The sequence below is a fragment of the Rhipicephalus sanguineus genome, chromosome 10 (genome assembly GCF_013339695.2).
Source record: "Rhipicephalus sanguineus isolate Rsan-2018 chromosome 10, BIME_Rsan_1.4, whole genome shotgun sequence".
NCBI classification, from domain to species: Eukaryota; Metazoa; Arthropoda; class Arachnida; order Ixodida; family Ixodidae; genus Rhipicephalus; species Rhipicephalus sanguineus.
The window spans coordinates 40,983,284-40,989,283 of NC_051185.1; positions in this window are offsets into that span (position 1 = coordinate 40,983,284).

Genomic DNA, 6,000 nt, shown 5'->3' on the forward strand with positions numbered 1-6,000 from the left:
TATTTTTTCTCTTTCTTTCTCTTTCTTTCTTTCTCTTTCTATTTCTCGCTTGCTTCCTCTTTTTTTTCTATTTTTATAGGCGGTTTTGCCGGCGTTACGCCAAGCGACGACAGCATACGACAGCCCGAGCCCCTAAAGTGCTCCGCACTTGATATCATCATCAAGGCGCTCGAAGAACGAGAGGAAGAAGACTTCTCCTCGGCGCGAGCTCAATATGCTACAGATGGCTATGCTCTACGTGGTTTGGCCAATGTTGCGCCAAGCTACATGAGACGACGCGAGAGCCCGGGCCCCTAAGGTGCTCCGCACTTAACATGGCGTCCATGACGTGGTGGGTCAGTGTGCGGCCGCAAACGCACTGTGTAGTTCTCCAAGAAAAAGATACTCTTAATATGACACAAAAATGTACACTGAAATGTTTCTCCCATTTTGTTTCTCCGAAATGTTTCTTCCATTCACATTTTTCGTGTACATAATTTTCTAAACGAGTTAACGATGCGAGCGAGCAAAACTGAAATCAGCAGCAGCTGCCGTACTGCCTGCGGAGCAACACGGACGTGCGGAAGCCCCGCCTCCGCAGCCTTCGCTCCACCGTCAAGATAAGTTGTGACTCAGTCAGTGACTCGTCCGCAGTTGCTTCCGACAAAGGAACAACAGGCCACGCTTGGAACGACTCTCAAGATTACTCACAAAGAAGCAGGCGCGTTAAAGCCTGACCGCCACTTCAAGTAGACCGTTATTGTCACGCTTCGGAGCCAAAAGCCGATTATCTGGCGATGCATGGGGCAATCTGCGGTTGTTCAGGGAGAAGACAGGTCTCAATTTGAGGCGCGCACCGCTCCAGGAACTCTCGTTTGTTTTCCTGCCAGGAGAGAATGAAGACGAATGAGCAGGTGTGTAGCGCTTGCACTTCGTGTAATGCAAGGTGTTGCTGGTAGGGAATTTTTGTAAAGCTGACAGAACGTAGCGTAGCCTCGAACCGGTGCATTTTCTACCACTGTCTCTCTCCCCACCGCGTGTCCGACCATCCGGCCACTGGCGCTGGTGTATGGTGTCGTGCACTTCGGACTGCGTGGCGCGTGAGAGACCAGTGTTCTTCCATTTTTCGACGCGCTGCCGAAAATGGAAATGCCGGACGATAACAGGTCGACACGCTGCCACTGCGCTGTGTTTGGCTGCGAGAACAAATACGGAAGCGTAAAAAACTGGCACCCGAGGCATGCGAAGTGCAACATGCTTTTAGATGACGTCACGTCTCTTAGGTCGCACGCCTTCTTCTACAACAAATAGTATATTACATGTGGTGTCTGGACTTACCCAATGGGCAACGAATATCCTGACGACGTCCGAAGAAGAGCCTAACGTCCGCGTCCCAGAACGGTGGTTCACGGGGCGTGCAGCGGACGTCGCGTTTTGGATGTCCAAAAAAGGACTTCCGACAGACATCCAAGATTATAGCACGTGGACGTGTTCAATAATCCAGGCGTGGATATCAAAAGGACGTCGACAGTAGATGGCCGTGCGGACATGTCAAAGCTGTTTGGATGCAAACCGCTACACGCTAGTTCATCTGACAATGCGTGAAACTGATTTTGCAACATATGGAAACCGCCGCTAATTTTTATCTTTCGGAAAATATGTGATTGAGGAAATAATTCATGGATAATTGTGCGAGCATGTATGCATTGCATTCGTGGCATTTCTCGCGATTATTTACGTGCTTAGGAGAAAGGTGAATGGGTGACGCACATACGTAAAAGTGACTGCAGTTTCTTCCCACGAAACACAAAACCTCTAAAAAACGTCTTAGTTTACGAGAAGACCAAAAATATATGTATTTTTTAAATATAGCATTAATTCGCCCCTCAAATGTGCTTGCATACTCTTTATTAGCATTTTCAACAGCTACGGCATACCCAGAGTCTATTTTGCCAAAGAAGTTCATAACGCCTATAGTTCGAGACATTTTTCAGACGTTTTGTCTGAAAGTACGAGTGCACAACGACTATCTCAATGATTCTTCGAATGTTTTCTCGAGAAGGGCCAATATACAAAAACGGCATGTCAAAAGAGCGGTTACCGTCGGTTTTACTCAAACAAATGACGCAGACAAGCATACCCCCAAAATAATTTGTTTCACAACGATGCCTCTAACAGCACGCTCGCACAGCAGCGACTGACAACAGTAGTAAAACCGGTAAAACCGGCAAAACGCAGGCACGCACGCAGCATGCGCACCATGCGGCGCACCGTGCAATGAGCTTCGGCGGCACTCATGTTGAAACGTGTCCTTCGCGATCGTGCTGTGCACCGGCGACTGCGGAGACGCCGTTGGCGTCGTCGCGTCGTTTTGCCTTGGCAGCAGCTCGGCTGTCATCGTTTCGCATTTTGTGTAGCGTGCCAGCTTTTCTGTACAGTTCACTGGCTGTTATCTGGCATGAAGTAACTGTGCTCATGCCATTTGCCGCATATTTTCCATCAGTGATTCGTGAAACAAGCTCTACTGTGTGTTTTCGCCGACGGTCCGTTACAACAATGGCCTGATCTGCTCGCCACCTTCGTTGCAGCTAGCAAGCAGCTATTCGGATAACCTACTTCTTTCGGTAAAAGTGAAATTAAGGGTGCCTGACTTTTCGTCATTACTGCTAGAACTTTTGACAGTTCTTGGTTGGTGGTTGAATCTTGGTCGAACGCGAAACTATATACGGAGGACGCGCCGTTGCGAATCGTAAGCCAGACTTACTTCATCTTGTTCTTCTGCGGGTTACAGCTCGTGTGTGGGTGGGTGCATGCGTGCGAGCGAGCATTTGCTTGCTTACAACCATGCCGGCCTGTCGCTGACAAATAGTGCAACGATTCTACAACAGGTGCCTCGCTTTGTGAGTAGGTTATGATTGTCGTTAATAAATACATGACAGCATTTGTGCACATCTGTAATTGGAAATCTGTCTTTAGAATGACTTGATGCTCAATTATTTGTTGTAAATTATACCTAGCTTACTTGCTTCTTCTTGTATGCAGATTTTCTTCACCGCTGTTTGTACAACACATGAGGCCCGAGACCACGCCAGCTTGTGTGAAAGCCAGCGCAGTTTCTTTGACGGGACCTGGAGTGCATTCATGCAGAACTTGAATTTACGTTGCTGCTGCGTCAATCAGCTTCACCTTGTGCGGTCACCTTCTGTCGTATTTTGTGCCACATTCGGTGCGCTTTATTCATTAAAGGAGCCCTGACACAAAAATTTTCGCCCCGCGTTTTTTTGCTGCAATGTGTTGCTGGGGGTTAGTCATAACACGGCACATCGTTTGCTGCAGCGCGCGACAGATAATTAATTACAAGCTCCTCATTACCGACACAGCCTCACTTTCGGTTTGACAGAGCTCCAAAAACGACAAGCCGCCGGGTGCAGCTATCACCACCTAGCGAGTGACACGCTCGGTCACGTGAGCACACAGAACAGTGACGCATTTCCGCGCGGTCTGTAGTCGTCGGGCTCATCGTCGTCTGATGGCGACGATTTTCTTGCGGCGGGGATCGAAGGAATTTTCGACGTGGCGAATTACTTCAGGTTTGACCCGCTGGCGAAGAGCGATTCGTCGGGAAGCGCGTCAAAACAGAAATGGCGGCTACGACGTCATCGTAACTTGTACCGGCTGCAACGGTTACGTAGGGGAAGTCGGGGGGTCACCTCGGGTCACCTCCGAGGGTGTCAATGCACTAGGTGCGGCCTAGAATGCTGAATCGCGCTCGCGAACTTCAAAATTCATATAAAATACCTTCCAAGCTTTATTCGCTGTCGATATTTTGCAGATGGTACACGCACGTACACAGGAATCGATCCAGCAGGCTATCTCGGCCGCGAAATTTTGTGTCAGTACCCCTTTAATAAAGCCGCTTTTACAAGATCATTGGATAATTTATTGTTTCTGATAAGCATGATTATTTGTGCGCCATACACTAAACGTCATTTATGAAGTACGTGTTCATCCTTTGCATGTTCAGATTTATTATTTGTTCAGTAGTAAACCGATGTGAATTCTACATGGAAATTGGATATAAGTGGTGTGTAGAAGAAAAGTAAGGACACAAAGAAGCGCTTGTTTGTGTCCTTACTTTTATTGTCTGCGTCTCGATTTTTGAGCTGTATTTACAATGAGCCCATTGGTGCCCCGCTGGATATAGTGAGGCTTTTGGTCAATATCACGTCCAGAGCTGTACTTTCTGTGGATTTTTGGGCACCTTCAGGATATGATATCCTGAAGGTGCCAAAAATACACAGAAAGTCCCGCTCTGCACGTGATAATGACCAAAAGCCTCACTGTGTCCAGCATATGGGTCATTCCACGGACGTTTTCTGGACGTCAGGTAAGATTTTTACTGAATTTGCATACGTCCAAGCACGTCCGAATATCCGGTTTTGACGCCCGGTGGGATTAACTCGGGATGTTCAATTCCTTTGCGCCATATAGTCCTGCGGACGTCCCGTTGAACGTCCCACGGTATTTGTCGTGCATACACCGGATGTACGTAATGTCCAGTAAAGTGGTCCGATAGACGTCCCAAAGTTATTGGTTGCCCATTGGGTATGGCCACTTCTTCAAGTCATCACACAGCTTGTGATTGTGCTTGGGTGCTGGCACACTTCATGATCTGCATCACAGATATACAATGTCAAATATGACGATTAATACACAAAATGTTTGGCAAGAGTTCTCTCATGACATCAACATTTCTGATTTCTACGCTACAGCACATGATTTACAGTGCCTGCGGCTAGAAAATGTTCCATCTTAATGCGTGCAATTCCGAGATTGTCGAATTAGCACTTTCCAATCGACATGACAGAAAGGCCCGCATGACATGTGTGCTCTGGCGCAGGTACGCGCCTCTAAAGTTTCTTCGAAAGCACGTTCTTTCTCGACTTGTCAATTTTGTAACGATAACTGGGGTAGCGTTATGACAACCGCACTTCTTTTTTTTCGCGCGGCAACCTGGATGTCGTGAATAATCGACCCACGTTCGTTAAAACCAGGTCGTTACCTGAACACGTGCGCTCGTCGCGTAATGCTTCTCAAATATTCGCCAAAACGCAAACTGACATTAATGTCAGCAAAAACGGGAGTCCTTTCGTCTTATCGCTAGTGGCGGCTGCTCGCGCTGAAGCAAACTTACGCCGTGCTTCCAGATGTGCAACACGCTTATTTTCACTTTATGATCGTGTTGTTTCTATGCCGAATTTTGAGCTCATCCGTCGTACACCTGTTTCTTATCCTGCGCAACGATCAGAGGCCACAAGCTTTTACCTACGAATCAACACAGGCATCGGTGTTTGTGCTCCTGTCGTTCCATGAGCATTGTATTGCAACGTGCCAAGCGGAACCAAATGGTCTGTTGGGGATTAGAATTACGTTGAACTTGAATAATGACGGCAAAGAAACTCGAGAGTCATGCGCGAACCTATAGCGTGAAGCCGGACAATGACTTACGTATTCGCTCGTCTCCATTTACGTTTGACCGACTACTTCGAGAGTTGTCCTAAAGGTTAACGCTATTTTATAGTGCATATTCCAAGAACCCCACCAAGGCCAGCTATATCAAAACATACAAAGCAATTACCAATTTACACGTGCTGCTTAAAAACTGCATTTACATTCTACTCATCGTCGGCGCTGCTGCGGGAACGTCTCGTGAGCCGCCGCTGCTTGCTGTTTCAACCGTTTTGAAGCTGACAGCTTAGCGATTACTTGCTAGCGCATTTACACTCGTGAAGCGTTGCTGTGTTTAGCCTGTGTACCGGGAAGAACAGCAATGCCTTGTCAACTGAGCGCATACGCTGCATACACCACCGCGGAACCACACACACACCGAAAGGGCGGCGAAACATCGCAGTCGCTAGACGGCGGCGAAGTGCTTTAAAAATGGCAGCCTACGTTGCACTCGCCAGGAGCCTCCACCATCGTGCGGCCTCCCCAGCGTCAATGCGGCCACTTTCTCGTCAG